At 33.3% G+C, this 18,819-nt stretch overlaps 1 protein-coding gene across 1 annotated transcript in view; it reads left to right on the forward strand.

The window, feature by feature from the left end:
• LOC118266697 (SEC14-like protein 2) overlaps window positions 1-18,819 on the forward strand; it is a 45,749-nt gene that overhangs the window by 8,222 nt on the left and 18,708 nt on the right. The window lies entirely within an intron of this gene.

Raw genomic sequence — 18,819 nt, forward strand, 5'->3', positions numbered from 1 at the left:
GACATATTTATATAGCTTTGATTAGAAGTCGCATAGATTATAGTTCTTATTTATATGATACAAGTGCAAAATGCCACTTAGAAAAATTAAATAAACTACAAAATCAAGCTTTACGTATTATAGGGGGTTTTATAAAATCTACTCCAATACATGTTATGGAGAGCGAGCTTTGTGTGGTTCCACTGTACATACGAAGAAAATATTTAGCTTATAAGTTTTGTCTTAAAGCTAAATCTGTAGAAAATAATATAACTAATAGTCTATTAGATGAACTATATAATCTTCGCCAAAACAGTTACTGGCGAAATAAGGTAATTCCTTTATTGGCTTCATCATTTAATGAGGTTAAAGAAATTGAGGTAGCTTCTTCCTACCCTTTATTTATGTTCACCTTGAGAACATGGGTCACTAACATTAATGTGAACGAAATTATTGCTTGTGATTTAGAGTCAGTAAAATCGCCAAAGGGATCCTATGATTGTAACGTACTTAAATATGAAGTGACTAAGGAATTATGTTCAAAATATTACGGCTGGTTTACTATATTTACGGATGGGTCGAAGGGTGTAGAAGGCCGCGGTGCAGCTTACTATATACCCAGCGTGGATGTAGATAGTCTAAATAATAATTTCTTTAAAATTAATAAACCTGCATCCATAATGACGTTGGAACTCGTTGCAATCTCAGAGGCATTAACATATGTGTTAAATTGTCAAAACAGAAGTACTGTCATCTGTACTGATAGCAAAAGTTCGCTTCAGCATATAGCTCGATGCGCCTCTGGCCACAGAGGTGTTTCGGTAGCATATGACATTCTATCCAAGATAGACGAACTTATTCAAAAAGGTGTTCAGCTGAGATTGCAATGGGTCCCATCCCATATAGGAATACAAGGGAACGAGAAGGCTGATATGTTGGCAAAACATGCTGCTAAACATGGCAGAGAAATCAATATTATATTAGATTATTCAGAAAGATTGCCTAAATTCAAAATTATTTGTCATGAAAATTGGAAGGAACACTTTGACAGAATGTCAGTTGAAAAAGGAATCTGGTACAAGACCATTCAAAGTCAGCCTCCTCGCTTTCCCTGGTTTACAAGCAGTCACTTAAGTAGAAAATTAGTGGTTACAGCACACAGAATCAGATCAGGACATATTCCATGTAACAAGTTTGCTTTTTTAATGAAAAAAATAACATCCCCAAATTGTGAAGTGTGTGGAGTTATAGAAGACCTGCACCACTTGTTGATGGAATGTGTCCGATTTGAGTCTGATAGAAGTACGTTGTTCAGGGCTTTGAAGTTGAACAAAAACGATATAGGCACATTCCACAAGATATTAAGTCAGCCAGCTAGTGATGATGCAAGAAAGTTGTTCAGCTTCATGGCCTTGATCAATTGATTCCGTTGGTTTGATGTATAACTACACTGTATTAGGGTACGATGGGACTGACATACGCTGTGCGTTATAAAAGTCCCTAAAAATTCAAAAGAATAAAAAAAAAAAAAAAAAAACTTTTAACATTTAAAATGTATTAAAACATAAGTCATAAGTCGCGTAATTCCATTATGGATATAGACTAATTAGGCTATAAAATAAAATTAAAAGTAATCTTAATTTCAGTAATGGTATTTGGAATTATTTCTGACTGACTGAGTAGAGAAATGCTAATAACCATTAGTGTTTCTATACTATAATTAAGTATTATGCACTTGCTTCCGTCAGCAGCTTTGCCTGCATTATCGTGGGTTAAAAATCTGTATAACCCAAGTCAGCTCATACCCTGTCTGTATACCAAATTTCATCAAAATCCGTTCAGTAGTGTCAGCGTGTTTGACGGACAAACATCCGAACAAACAAACTTTCACATTTATAATAAGTATTATAACAGTGTGAAGTAGGTATTAAACCTTCGACTTGAATCATTCTATTATTAGAATAGAAAAACCCCATGTAAAAATCCATTGCGTAGTTTTAAAGATCTAAGCATAACATAAGGACAGACAAAAAAGCTACTTTGTTTTATTCCGTAGTGATTCGGAGAATCATTTTTTGTGGAGAATGTCAGTAACAATTATGAACTATTTAAACATTTTTAGAAAAAGTGCAACCAGGTATTTTGTTTATATTATGTAGTAGAAGTATTGAACCATACCATTAGCATGCATGTACCTACCATACTTAGGTATTAATGTATCTATTAAGACAGGGTGTTTAAGCGTTATTTAAAACGCTAAGTAGATGAGTTTAACCAACTTGTTACACGGCATCGGTAGTTAGTTATAAAAATATTGCATAACGCAAACTAGTGACTGTTACAAGATGTTTACATTTCTCACTTACTGCCAACCAGAGATTGTCAACGTAACGTTATAACGACAGTTTAACTGGTTCACAATAACTACTGTTATGATGATCAACGAGACATGCACATATTAATACCTATTTTATAATACAATGCAACTTAATTTGTCGGATAAAATAAGGATTGACGTTTTCTAAAACCTCGACCATGTCTTCAAAATTTCTGCCAGTTTAGCAATGCAGCTTCAAATAATAATTATTATAATATTATATACATTTTACTTACATACATACATAACTCCACTCCTGTCTCTGTGACAATGGAACGCCAAATGCTATGATTTTTACACACCTCTTTCGCGTTGTCAACAGTCATCAGTCTTTTCATGCATGCTCGACAGGTAAAGACACTTTTAATTTGACCCGTCTTTAATAAATCGCCAATCTGGTCGCTATATCTTCCTCTAGCCCTTTACCCCTCATTCATATCCGTTTTGTAATTTTTTTTGGAACTTGTTAAAAACTTCAGTTTGTCAAATTAAGTTTGGTTTCTATTTTTACCTTTTTCTAACTATCCAATAAATTCTTTAGAATCATCTCGACACCAGCAATTTATACTACGCTAACTCGAAATTTGGAAAAAACTTTTTTTATACCAAGTTGCTTAAAATGTGTGTTTACATACGTCATAAAAAAATTGAGAAGAAATATGCAAAAATAAGAAAGTTACAAATCTTATAAAACGCTAAGTAAAGGTACTTTTTGAAATCACTCGATTTATATTACGCTAACTATTATTAGCGGAGTGTGCGCGCGGATCACTTTGGTCAAAGTCTGTGCAACACTGCACTAACTCATAGTTAGCGTAGTTTAGTGCGTTCGTGTGTATACTTGTTCGTTTGTAAAATGAACGACTTAGCGACTTTTACATAGTAAATACTTATGTGTTAACGTATTAATTAGTTTATTAATGGTACGTTGACTATTCTGTTTGTAAGTAAGTACATGTTCTTTATAAAATATTGAAATATGCATCAGATGATTGATCATGCACTACGACGTCCCGTACTACACTACGCTAACGTTAGTTAGACGTGTATAAGATGTAACATTTTTTTGATGAATTACTTTTATATACGGCTAACTTGCGCTGAATCAAAAAATAGAAATAATTAAGGAAATATAAATATGAGATATTACAATGAATAAATTAAATATTAAGCATACCAAATTTCAAAAAAGTATCTTAATTAATGAAAAAGTTATCACGTTTTTCCCTTTAAACGCCTCTACTGTAAAGTACGCTTTTTGAGTTAGCGCAGTATAAATTGCTGGTGTCGATCTGCTTACGAAATTATATTCCACCCATAGTACTTATGTACAGCGATTGAGTCATAATCTGCGGGAATGCAAGCGCAATGCGATCGTGTAACTAGGATCATTTTATTCGTTGTGTCGACATTTGACTGACACAACTGCTGACCGCGACACTTATAGTTATTTTTACCTTTTTTACATTCAAACACTTCTACTTACTTGTATTATGAAACGTATTTTTTTTTTTCAAATTATACGTAAATGTTTTTATCGATGGCAACACTGTGATTGTAAAGGCGTTACGTTACGTTATTTGAAGGGCGATTCTCCAATATTTGAATTGCGTTTTGTTTTTTCTTTTTAAAAGGTAACGTAAGTGGGGTCTTGTTTTTGTTATTTTTTATTTATTGAAATTATTATGTTACTAATATTCTGTATAATCGTAAATCATAAGACTTGGTGCGCATCGAGAAAAAAAATAAGAACATCAATTGAAACTTGTTTGCATAATATTCGTTATGGATCAAATAAAAAGAAAAGACACAGGCAGATGTAATTAAAAAGATTGTTTATCTAAATTAATTTCTAGGAAGCTGAACCAGGAAGGAGACGTATTTCTTCACTAGTGCAACGTAATGTCTGCCGCTCAATAAGTACATACAAAAGAAAAAAAGCATCATTTTTCTAAGTTATATAATAGTTTTTTTCTTATAATAGAACGTACTCACAGTATCTGAACAACGTTACATGAAATAAATGTTTAGACACAATTATATTTATACACAATTAATGTAGGTATAGCTATATACATTATACCTACATTGTATGCGCTTATTTAATTTTTGAACCGTATTCAGTATTTCGTACCGATGCCCGTATCGTGTACGTATTTTTAATTTATGTAAGTATTAGCTTTTGCCCACGGCGCTATGCGCTCGTGTTAAGGAGTATTATTATTAATGGAATTTATAAAAATCCTTTCTGTGGGGATGCCTACATCATAGTAGCTTTATGCATGCAAAGTCTTAGTCCAATCAGTTTCAAATTGACAAAGTTTCATCCCGTATTTTGACCTCTTGGAGGTAAAATTGATAAAAATGCTTTCTTAGCAGATGCCTACATCATAACATCCAATTTCGGCCCGATCCATCCAGTGATTTGGGCGGTGCGTTGATAGATCACTATGTTAGTCAGCTAGTCAGTCACCTTTGAGTTATATATATTTAGATTTATTACCTAAATTAGCGTGATTTGTCAGAGCTATACCAAAGTAGTACCTATTTGATTTTGGTTTAGCATACATAAGTAATATGTGCCTGACTAAACTGTCAGCCAAGTTCATTTCCTTCAGGTCAATAGTAGGTAATTAAATGCAGTAACCAAAACAAAGAACTGGTTATCATTGAACGATGTCGGTCGCATTGTTATTATTTCATGATTTTTTGTGAATGTAAATACTATTTCTTGTTGAATTTTGCAGCTTCCTGTAGCTTTATCAACAACCTGTGACAGTTCACAAGACTATGGGCCTACTTTATCAAATCCTGGAATATGAGGTCCACTGAAATAAAATCAATTTAAAGAAATAAAGTAAATAGATTCAATACACATGCTGGAACAAACTTAGACTTGCACTATTAATATTGTAAATGCTAAAATAAAGAATAAATAATTAAAATAAATGTATAAATAATATTATAAATGTCATGGTAATTTATAAAAAAAAGCTGCAAGACTGGTTGTCTTGCAGCTTTTTTTTATACTCATGCAGGTTTGCCATAATTATTATCATCATAGTTATACCTTATGCGCTGTAACAAGGTGCGGCTGACAGATTCAGTAACGTTTCGTATCACTCTTGAAAGTTGCTGCGATTTAAAAATTATGCCTTAATATTTTAACTGTATCACATTCGTATTATGTTAAATCATTCGGAAGCGTAGTTAATTAAATTAAAACCAACCGGAATGTTCTAGTATTTAATTAAAATCTAATGAAATGAAAAATAAAGTAAAGTGTTATGCGTATAACGTAAAGCCATAGTCGTGTTTAGTGATGGGATGTACAGGTACGATGGATAGGTAGTCGATGTTTTTTTAGAATAAAAAACGAAAATCGTGCGTCGTTCAATTATCATTCTTAAAAAACCTTTAATTATGTGGGTAAATCTCCTGTACACACGGCTCTCTCTGCCCAAACCACAGCGACATTATCTGAGCAGAAATATGTAGTAGGGATTTTTCTACACATTTCCGGCGCCATTGATAATGCGTGATGGTACTTAATCTAACATATACAAACTAATATACGCTTGTTTTCTTCACGGTTCTTTAAACTGAAACTCTAAAACACCTTAGGGGTCGGTCATATAATATTTATTTTGACAAGTATATACACGTAGTTAGACTGCACAACTAAATAACACACACATTTAATTTATGCTGCGAGTATAAAAAAAGATTTTTCTAATGTCCATCCCTAAAGAGAGACGTCAACGTCATAAAGGCATCTGTCAGCCGCACCTTGTTACAGCGCACAGGGTATAGTTTGGCAGTTATCGCAGTTTAAATGGTCCATTATTGTGTACAGATAATTTAATGCTTAGAAGCGTGGTTTCCTCTGTTACCTAGCTAAATACAAATCAACAGAAAGTACAAACAATTTGTAATTACATATTTAAAACATTTTGCTTTGCACGGGTGAACAGTCAATAATAATGTACCACTGTTTTTGGTATAGATTATGTTAATCATATTTTAATTAACTAATAATCTTATATGTGTGGTAGCCAGATAGTCGATAAGTAAATTGATAAATGTTCCACAATTTTATCAAAGTATGATTGCTAACTATTAATCCGTAGGATATCAACTATAGTACAGTACTTACTTAGATACCTACTGATTTCTTTTACAGCACAACTAAAAAGATAGTACTTTTTGCATAGGTATTTAATATATCTTAAATTGACATTTCACTTAAAATTACGTATATTAAAATTTTTACCAGCGTCATTAAATGCATTTTAGTCAAATTGTCACCTGATAAGTAATCGCCGCCGTCCATAGACACCCCAAACACCAAAGGCATTACAAGTGCGTTGCCGGCCTTTTGGGGGTTAGGAATTTAAGGGTTATTGGGGAATCTGCGTATGGAAAGGGGGGGTAATTTGGCCAAGGGGGCAAATAAGTATCTAATTACAAATATTGTTTATCTCGTTTACGTACTTGAACGATTATAAACTCTGAAGATTGAAGGAAAATCCGCGATATAATGAGGATGTGATATTCGCGATGACTTCCATATAAACTTTCTATTTTCTCATAGTGGCAATAACATCGTTAATGGTAATACGTAATGACAATCTCTTATCCAACCACATTGAATAGCAAGTGCCGCCTCATTGAAAATGTTTAGTCAGCACTATAAGAATAATACTTTCGATTGCTTGTTAAAAATGTACGATTATTTTATTACGTAAAGTATTGTAAATGTGAATGATAATAAGTTTAATTTAATGTCTTAAGTACACGACACAAATTTTAGAGTGCTTTTTCACCAGAGATGTGCTATTCTAAGTTGCTGTGGAATTGTGGATGTGTTTGGCTTCCACCAATCATATTAATTGGTACAAACAGCTTAGCACAGGTGGAAACGGAGTCAGTGTTTTTATATGCAAAGATGCGTGCTATAGATAGCTTCCCTACTATTGATACATCGCATACTCGAGCTGCGCATGTTCACCGCTCAACTTTGCGAATCTTCATAGCGCATTTTACTACATCTAGGTACATAGCGTAGTATCTGTGGAAGCGGTCACATAGTTTCTCAGCTTAGCTATTACATCTTCATAGCACATCTTTGGTAGAAAAGCACTCTTAACATGGTAACTTAACATAGCCAAACCTACGCAACCGTATGTAGTAGTCTGTCAAATATGGCGTTAATCTGCACTTATCGACCATCGTCCTACATCTTAGAAGCATAGTACAATGATGAACAATAGTCGATTACTGCAGTACCTACATTATTGCATAATGCAAAGATGAACTAACACAAGAATCTTAATGACTCGAACTGCATTAGTTACATAAATCGCGCAACGATACTCAATTGTCTGCACATGCATTAAAAAGCGATCTAGGTGACACGACAAGATGTTTAGAAAATGGTGGTTAAAACACGATATAAACCAGATAGAGACACGCTACATTGAAATTTTCAACTATTATTAACTTAGTCTCGAAAGTTGACACGTTTCGTGTAGATATATTATCTTATACACATTTGAATAATTTCGTTTATTCAGTTTTTTTAGTAGCACGGAGTCTGGAATTGTGTCTGGTATACATATTTTAATAAGTTCATCCCGTATTACATGGGACTTATAACACAAATAGTGAAAAGTAGGTGTACATTGTACAGTGGCATTACGTACCGTAATATGCAGGTGCATATATGCCTACCAATTCAAGGAAAAAAGGCGTGACGTCGCACAATATTTGAATAATAATCTATAAAATTAGATATTTTTAAATTAATCACCAACTGATGATTTATCTGTATAATATTAAATATTAACTATTAATCTGTTTAATATTAATTTATTTCTTTAATAAAGAATACCAAATAAATAACAAGTCTGTCTCATTTATATTGTAACTAAACAAAAGTCGACGATATGATAATTGTTTTCATGAACCTGATTATTTGGAATATTTCAATTATACCTATAAGTTGAGGTATACGATAAGGTCATATCACTACATTAGTTGCAGCTAATAGGTATTTACATGTAATTATTACGTACAAACTGATTGTAATAAATATAATATACTTAATACCTAAACAGTTGATACTCAGCGAATTTTGATACACAATCAAAATAAAGCATATTATAATAATAAACACGTGACCTGAGTTTACATTATTATCAAACAAACAGACACGTGTTTGGCATCGTAAAACTTCGCAATAAAATGAATAACACGATCAAACCACGTAAGGAAGCATTGCAATTTCCAGGACGATTAATAATGATCATCTTTATTGAAATAAACAGACTAATAGTTCAGTATATGTGTTACGGTAAGAGTGAATAATTGAAAATTATTAATAATTATCTACTATTATTAATAATTACCGAAACTCGAGGTAAAAGTGATAAATTAATCACATTTGTCGGTTATTATTAATAATTTTACCCTAGTGGTGATAAATGTAATAAGTGGCCAAAATGTTATTTTTATTTCAATTTATACGGCAATATATTGTACTTGCACAACAAATATTTGTTGAATTCTATGGCAATACTTTTAAAATTTTAATTTGATGCATTTTAGGTGCTACAGAAGATTTACAGGCTAACCAAATATGATTGTTGATTATTGCTTTAAGGATTCGTGTTGAATTTGTTAATGAAACAATAATTGTTCCGTGTCTGTGCTTTTCCTCCCGCTCAATCAGAAACAGGAACCTACCCAAACTCCCATGTCCGGTAAGCACCTGCGTCAGGCGGTAGGTGAGGACGCCCGGGGCATCTCTCTAGCCACTCCTCAAACAGGGGGGACTTACCGCTGCAATGACAGCGAGCCCAGATAAATGTAGAAGGGCACTATTTAATATTCTAGTTCAGAATATGTGAATTTGTTGTCCTTTCGGTTTAAAGCAATTACAAGTAACCTTGTTTGTGTGATCTCTAATTAACATAATCGTAAGACTGTGTTTAATATTATAAATAAATACCTGCTGGTCAAAAAACATCGGGTTTATATTTATTTTATTACTTTCACCAATATGTGTCGTGAATTATTAATAATTACTACAAAAAGTAATAAATTTCGATCGATTATTCACATTTACCAAAACGTGTGGTTATTATTAATAATTTTGAAAAATTATTAATAATTTTCAATTAATCAGATTTACCGTAACATATGTATTGTTCACAAACAAATCGAAGGTTTATAAACATAAGTTAGTTGGGTGGCGCTAGTCGCGGGTGCTGCTCTTGATTGTGGGCCCCATTGTGGCTGGAAACTAGTTGAGTAATCCTGTCAAACAGTTATGTGGATACTTTACCCATTTGTTTATTTTACAAAATAATTAAATCAAAATACCTTCATTCCGCTAGTTTTTATATAGTGTTTAATGATAGTTTTTAGCGAGTACGGCGTTCCTGTCGGATAAAAGGTGTTCTATATCTTATTTCTGACTATAACCTACCTCTGTTCCAAATTTCAACCCGATCCCTTCAGCTATTTTGACGTGATTGAGACAAACATACATATATTAACACAAAATTATTCGCATTTATAATATGAGTAAGATTTTTTTAAATTTTATATTAGTAAGATTTTATATTTAACAACAATGTTTTTTTTTTTAATATTTAGGAGCATGTTATATTATTATACGATGATTAAAAATAACCGATTACATCATAAAAAGGCACATAATTGCAAAAATTGCAGAATAACACACGTTCGCGAAGTTTTGAATTGGTGGAATCAAAACAAAAATGAAAAGGTCGCTAGTTTAATACAAATTTAAATAATTTGGCATTTGTCCAGGATACGTTAATACCTAAGCAACTTCGTTTAATAGGGTAGATTATTATTTTTATTTTATTGTCTGTATAGTAAATTATTTTAAAATTAGACACGTATTTCACGATGATTCCCCGGATTCCGGATTAGACACGGATTTCTTATTTTCTTACGGAAACTAATACTTTTGAAAAAAAAGACATACATAACGTATAACTGATGAACTAAATAGATTTTTAATTTTCATACTAATTTGCTTTTTTATTGAAATGCGTTTAGGTTCATAATTTGTATCGATCAAATCGAGACATCAATGACAGTGAAGTTATGTCTTATGTACAAGCTTGCAAGTTGCAATGTCTGTAATTACTGTATCTGTGCAACTCAGGAAGTCAGCTCCACATCTACTTTATACTTATTGGTATCATTATAATATAACCTACATTGTGAGATGCATGTGCAATCTATGCCCTAAATTATTCTTTGAAACACGCGTAGTACTGTTTTAATTACACCTGATTAATGTAATAAGTCTATTCAATTTGTAAGTACTGGGTTACTTGCTTAATGATCTAATTGTATATCTACATAAATAATAATAGTAATTTTATCAGACATTACATAAAAAAACATAATAAAATAAAATATAATAATCACATAAATTATTATGTAAGCTCACATGAAACTAGATAAATTATAATTATAAACGTAGAAACGAATGGTGCCATTAATAATAATTTTAGGACATAACTAGATTTCAATGTATCTAAAAATAGCCTAGTCATTAAACACGCAACACTAAGCCGCTAATTCTCATATTTTTTGTCCGTTTCCTTGAACTTTCAGGATGTTTAAAGAATTCTAATATAAACGCATTTCTAAATATAGATACACGTGTAAATAAAACATTATTCTAAGACACAACTAATATAGTAATAGCCCGCACTGTCGAGTTTAAATTAAGTTTAAATGAAACAAAGATAAGCCTTTATATCATAAATCATAACAATTAAGATAATGCATCTGAAACATGACTTTTGTTGGGATTACTATCTACATCTGATAACAGACTTACATAACCTATGTGTCAACGATGATTAGTTTCTATTTAACTTGAGAACCGACTATTATAATGACGGACACTTCTAAGCGTACGCATTAAATTAATTGCTACTTGTAAGTATGAAGCTAGAACCATTCATTGTTTATGAGTAAAACCGACTGGGCATCGAAAAACACCCTTAACTGTTGCGACATAAAGTCAATGTTGGTTTGTGACAGTTCGTCACTGTCGTAGCATACAACCGTGCATGTGTAACGGTGATCGAAAAACACCCTTAACTGTTGCGACATAGAGTCAATGTTGGTTTGTGACAGGTCGTCACTGTCGTAGCATACAACCGTGCATGTGTAACGGTAATCGAAAAACACCCTTAACTGTTGCGACATAAAGTCAATGTTGGTTTGTGACAGCAGTTCGTCACAGTGTCACTGCTTACAACTGTGCATGTGTAACGGTAATCGAAAAACACCCTTAACTGTTGCGACATAAAGTCAATGTTGGTTTGTGACAGCAGTTCGTCACAGTGTCACTGCTTACATCGGTGCATGTGTCGCTGTATTGCAAAACCTTATTGGTGAAGGTCAGAAACCGCTTCCACATGCTACTTGAACGCAATCTCAATAACTACTTGCGCAACAAACTGTTTACTTCTACGTACGGTTTTGTCAAGCTTAACTTACAAACATTTTTAGAGTTCCATCTATACTATACTAATATTATAAAGCTGAAGAGTTTGTTTGTTTGAACGCACTAGTCTCCGAAAATACTGGTTCGATTAAAATTTTTTTTTTGTTTTGAATAGTGCATTTATCGAGGAAGGCTATAGGCTATAAAACATCACGCTATGACCAATAGCTGCCAAGCAGAGCGGGTGAAACCGCGGGGAAGTAGCTAGTCTATTATATTAAAGTAATTCTCTTAACAGTCTGGCTATTAATTCGTTCCGGAACGTATGTTAGTTGCGGTTTCTTAATAATGATTGTAGATTAAGGGCATGAAAAAGAAAGCAACCACGAACAATAGATACTTTGAATAACACTGTGGAAGAGAAAATGCTGGATATCTTTCTTATAAAAATGTGTTTAAAGTTTTAATTACCAAATTCAAAAAGCAGGATTAAAGGAAAACGTCCAAAGCACTAATATCAAATGTAAGAATTTTACAATATTCAGAGCGATAAATAAATTCTCCAAGTAGGGCAAGTGACCCGGTTGTGGCCACCGACCCCTTTGTGGCCATTTGGGCCTTCAAATATTTATAACTAAGGCATGGACAAATAAATTACTCTGTGAGGTACAGTATTTAAAATATTGAATATTGGAGACACTGATACCGTTGGCAGCTTTGATGTGTCAAACTTCACTTCGATGCAACAAGTCATTCTTTTTAGTTGAGGGTGAAATTGTTAAGATCTTAACAAAAAGGCTAAGGCGATCGGGTCAGGATTTCGTTTTTATTTTTTAAATCTTTGCTTATTGTTTGGATGTTTATGTTAATACTACGTGAAGAATATATTGTCTAAGTGAAATTAAAGTTATTTTGTCGCCATATGTTTCTGAAGTGAGGTTTTTAGAAGGTGGCCACTAATGGAGACAAAATTATGAATTTCTCCATCTTTGGCCACATGGTTGACCAAAAGTTGAGTACATAGACACCCCACTTCTTCCCCTTTATTTTATCGTGGCTTTTTTTCCTTGGCTTTACATATCAACAAATACATATTTTTCATTCTCAGAGATGCAATAAATTGCCTTCACACAAAGGGAAGGTCAGTTTACTTTGCAGGTTTTACCAACGTCATATAAATGGTAATTCTCTTTATTTGTAAGTTAAATTAAAGTGAAGTAATAATATTTCATATTTTCCAAACTAAATAAAAATCATTGTTTGTAAAATGTCCAATTTAATTAATAAATTTTGATTACTTTTATAGTATTTTTTGATGGCCAGAACTGGCACACGACCGTGGCCAGAAATGGCACGAATCTGGCCAAAAATGGCACAACCTCCCTTTTTTTTTCTTTTTTATACAGTTATTTTTCTATTGGACGTTCTTTAAAAAAGGGGTTTTCTTAGGCAAGGTTAATACATGTTAAATGACTTTTTACAAGAAATATGTTCGTGATAACAAAAACTATAAGTTAAGAAAGCCTCAAAGTCGACAAAATTCTTAAAGTGGCCAAAACCGGGTCACTTACGATACCTAATCGTTGGGTCTTTAACTAGGTACGTGCAATAGCGACATCATCTATGACACTTAATTATGTTTTTGTATGTATATGATGTATTGTTGCATATAATATTTCCCTGACTCTATCGTGGTACCTACGGAACTCGGCTGCATCGCCCAATACAATGTTCCCAAGGCCTATGATATTAACTGTCAATACACAGTCAGGTGTAAATTGGTGAAGGTCAATAATTCTTACAACTTTTACAACAGTCGCAGTCATGTTTCGACAAATATTTGCTTGTTGTGCTCCAACTTGTAAACGTTTGGCAAATGTTTGTCCAAACGTCCAACAAACGGAAGATATTCCTGCCGCAGCCGTTTCGAAAGTTGATCGCCGGCTGACGTTATTCCACAAAAGGATTCCAACCAATAAATGAATACTAATTTAAATATGGCGTCGTTCGCGCTATGGTGCCCTCTATATGGCATGACAGGACTTTCTTCGTAATGAATTGTTAATCTATTTTTAACCGACTTGAAAAAAGGAGGAGGTTCTCAATTCGACCGTATTTTTTTTTGTTTAATAGGCTACAAACCCAAGGAGCGATATGTATAGCTTCCAAGTGTGTTATTATATTTTCCATAACACACAATAGTGCAGCAGGTTAATTTTTCGATCCTAGTGCCAGAGAAAAATCTAAAACAATGTCCTTATTTAAGTTCATTATCTAAGTCCTATGGGAAATCCCTCAAGCTAGCACCATGGAACTAGCACACGACATGTTAGTAAAACTAATATTTGCATTTCGCACTAGTTTCGACGAAGCTGATGACTAACCTATGCTCATAATGTCTATTGACAATTCAAAGTCAAGAATGACATTGTGTCAAGGTCGATCCTTTTAACTTAAAAAATTGCGAGCGTCAGATTTAAAAAAAGAAATTGAACAAAACTTTTGAGAATAACCCTAGAAACTCAAAAATAGTTCAGATTACTGTTCAGATTAAATTAAAACTTTTGAGAATAAACAGCAAATTCAAAAAATGCAAAGACGGTAAGATTAAAAAAAAATGGAAGAAAACATTTGAGACTAACCTGTAAATTCAAAAACTGTACCAGATCAGCTTTAAAAAAATAAATGGAAGAAAACATTTGAGAATTATGCAATATTCAAAAATTGTAACCGTTCTTTTTTTAATGTCAAAAAGTCGCACATTATGTAGGTACTAATTATCATGACACGTAAATTATTTTGATACATTGTATACTGAATCTGAATAAGAATTTATTATTGCGTGCTAATTAAGCAATTTCTAAGCCATTACTTACAATGCCAACCGATGAAACTGTTCGTAAACCGTAAATAATAATGTAATACGAGAAACATTAGCGTATTAGTGTTAATTTAACATGCGGGAACATTTGAATACTTACGAATTTTATTACGTAAAAATTAATGTTTCGTAATTAAGCCCCAGTACTAGCTCTCCCATTTGTATATCAATATTATTTTTAATATTGCAAAACAATAAATTGAAAATCAACTTATCGGCTGTATGATTGTGTACCTATTGTAAATATTGTAATCGAACTGAACTAGAATTACCTATACCTATAATATCATCACTACATAGTATAAAACAAAGTCGCTTTTTCTGTCATGTTGTATGTCCCTATGAACGCTTAAATCTTTAAAACTACGCAACGGATTTTGATGCGGTTTTTTTTAATAGATAGAGTAACTCATGAGGAAGGTTTTTATGTATAATACAGGTATAATATATCACCATTGCACCCATGCGAAGCTGGGGCGGGTCGCTAGTAATGTTATAAACGCGAATATTTGTTAGTTTTTGTGTTTGTTTCTTACTCAATCACGTCAAAATGACTGAAGGAAACAGGGGTAGATTATGGTCTGGAATAATACAAGGCACACATTTTATTCCACGGGACCGCGGGCGAAGCCGATGACAGGAGGTATTACCTATAATTGACGATGTATTAGTGTGACCAGAGAAAATACCTAACTATTAGAGAGCTATTCCTTCCAATTTATAGGTTGTACCCTGTAAATGTAGGTACTTAGCACATTATAACTCAATGGTTGCACGTAAAGTTATTTATTTGGAAATAAAGAATTTGGCATACAGGATATGGCAATTCTTTAGAAAAATTTAATCTGGTCATCTACCTACAGATTTCAGAGTTCAGAGGTTGTGGGTGAGGTCGGTATTAGTAGAGGGCGAGAATGGCCAAAGTATTCGACTACAGGCTACGCTCACCCCAACAGGCTACGTTTTACGTTTCTAGTTTTACCAACAGATGGCACTTTTTATTGAGGGCTGTTTTCTGAATCGCGGTGTTAAGATTCTCCGTGGATGAATGACTACAGCGCGAACACACGGCTACAGCAGCTTTAAGGAATGAAGCCGCGAAGAGGACAAAGGCTTTAGAGTATTAACATTATTTTTGGATAACTTTGATTCGACAAAGTCGGACAAAGTTAATATAATTCCGAAACAGTGTAACCTTACCTCACTCAGCTGTAATAGCTAAGTATAGTTATGCGTTATGATTTTAAATTAGCGTAAAATATGTGCATAATACGACTTACTTACTTTAGTGTACATTGTATAGCGGCGTTAAGAGCCATAATGTGATAATGTGCACCTTTTACCACTTCGGGGATAAAAGGTGTGACGTTGCATAACTTACCTACAGGGGTAAAATTATTTTAACGCATAAAAACAAAAATGTCGTAGCAGTAGCTAAAGATAAAATAAAACAATATTAAAATTAATTACCAATGTACATAGCAAAGACGTTAAGTACGCTTACGTCAAAATTTATTTAAAAATAAGTAGGTATGTCCATTGTGATTTAAGAAAATCATATTTCCACGTTTTTTCTAGGTAACTGTTGTGTGTTCTCAAAACAAAATATGAACCTACAGCCTAGGTAGTCTATAGTCTACACGTACACAATCTTAGCACATGCACGAGACGAGAGCTCTCCAGCCAAGGTTCAAATGCATTGGATTTCAAAACTGACCGGACGATTTGCGCAAACCATTCTGTTTGCTTAAATGATAAAGAATAATATTATTGAGCAAAGCAAAGTGCACTTGCACAAGTGACCTTAAGTCACCCTTACTTAAGGTCACTTGGAAAGTATTACACTTAGGCCTTACACTTTTGGGTAAAGTAAATTATTACTTAACCTCATATTAAACGTGAATTGCAGAGATTTATAAAGAACTTGTATATATACGCGAAGGCAGAGGTGCATATTACGGCACGTGCCGATATACAATGTAGGTACATCTACTTTTCACTATTTGTATTATAAGGTCCGTGTAATAGGGGGTGAGTCTATTTATATTTATATTAGATTCGACATCAGTACACCTGTTCTGTTCCGATTGATTGCACTTTGATTAATATAGGAATGCGCTGATAAAACTTAAGAAAAAAAGTGTCTATATCTGATAAAGCTAAGGTTATTTTTTTTTGCATCGTCACGACTTTTTCCCCCCGATGCAGAGGTGCACATTACGGCATGTAATGCCGCTATACAAAGTACACCCACTATTCACCATTTGCGATATAAGTCCCATGTAACAGGGGGTGAGCCTATTGCCATATACTGGGCACAATTCCAACTAATGTTAATATATGTAGCAATATCCTAAACACAATATAATAATATCTGGTTACCATTATTTTATGTGCTGTGCTACAATGTCCTTGGAGTCGTGTCCGGTGGCAGTGCTCACGTCGCAAGGTCCCTTTCATTTACTGCAAACTGGAAACTGTGAAGTAACACGATAAACTGAAGTGTGACGAATATGTAACAATTATACTTGACCTGACTCTATTGTAACATTAATTGAAAGTGCGGCTGATATTGTTAGCGAGAAGAGTCTTACAAAACTTCAGTCAGATTGTATAACATTCGTAATTTTAATGGTATTGTAGAATAAAATGTGTAATGCACTCTTCTCACCTTATTTTAAGTGGGCAGTTTTACTGTACAGTCTGACTGTACAGTTCAAATGTAGGTCCATACAGCCTACACTCTAAACATCTTATGATTTAACTAGGTACAGTTAAAAAAACACCAGTCCTTAACAATTATTTTCGATACATTTTTTTTACTAAGGAATAGTTTAAGTAATCATTAACTGTATTTGAATGCGGCAGTTAAACATTCAAAATTATCTAAACATTAAATAGGTACGGTACATGGTAATACCAATTTGTGTGGAAATATTAATTAAGTACAACATTGTTAGTATTCTATCTCCATTCAAATCTATTTAAGAATATTACATGCTCTGATTGCACCCCTCATAAACTGCATAATATATTGAAGCTATCAATGTAATTAACAAGCTAAACCACCACACAATATGTATAAATTGGAAGTTACAATATTTTGCAAAAGCAGAACTTAAGTACGTAGTAACATCCGGAGCTGCGGACTACCTTATACCTAGCGGGTTTATCGGGGCTCCAGCTCGAAAAGCAGGCGTAGGAACGGGTTTTTAGTCAGTAAGAGTCTGACACTCCCTCTCGCCTCGCCCACGGCGGAATAAGTCATTGGATGATTTTCCACCCCTATAAAAAAAACAAAGCCTGGTGATTACCTAATGCTCAAACCTTTTTCGAATGATAGACATTGGATGATATTCCCTCTTTAAAAAAAAAGTAAGTAGTAACTACTTACCTAAGTTCTGCAACTGTCTCTGTTCTATAACTGTTGTAACTTAAAACAAACATTAAATATTTACTCGAATTAAGTTACATTCTTGCAATATACTTTTTAACAGCCTAGCTACTTAAATCCTCAGCGCAAACACGGCTTAATGAGGCCATGTAATTTCTACGTAGTAAATTTTCCTGTTCCTAATTATAAGACTTGGGAAATACACTAAAACATGTGCTAGATTGTTAACTCAACAGAAAATAATTAGTTAAGTCACGGTGTTCACAGGGAAATAAGTAAATTATCAAGGTTTTTTAAACATAGTTCGACTGTTGTTTGAATCTATTTTGTAAGAACGCGGGCAATCATCAAGAGATTATATAAAAACAATACTTATATAAAAACAACTACATACAATAGTACCTACCTATATTTATGTATACAGGGTGTAAACGGAACGCTCCCAAACGCCGCAAACAAGAGAGTTTAAAAAACGGGATTTATTTAAAAAAATAAGGAATTTTGTGTTTATTTTTTGTAATAACAGCTGCTTAAAGCTGATGTTCCATGAATAAAACGGAAACAAAAATTATTAATTAAAATGAATCAAAAATTAAAATTGTTGCGTTTTTCAGGAGTGTTCCGTTTACACTGGTATTTACAAAAGATCAGCTTATTTATTGGGACGTGTAGTTTGTAACCAG

This window comes from Spodoptera frugiperda, chromosome 23 (assembly GCF_023101765.2).
Source record: "Spodoptera frugiperda isolate SF20-4 chromosome 23, AGI-APGP_CSIRO_Sfru_2.0, whole genome shotgun sequence".
Classification (NCBI taxonomy): Eukaryota; Metazoa; Arthropoda; class Insecta; order Lepidoptera; family Noctuidae; genus Spodoptera; species Spodoptera frugiperda.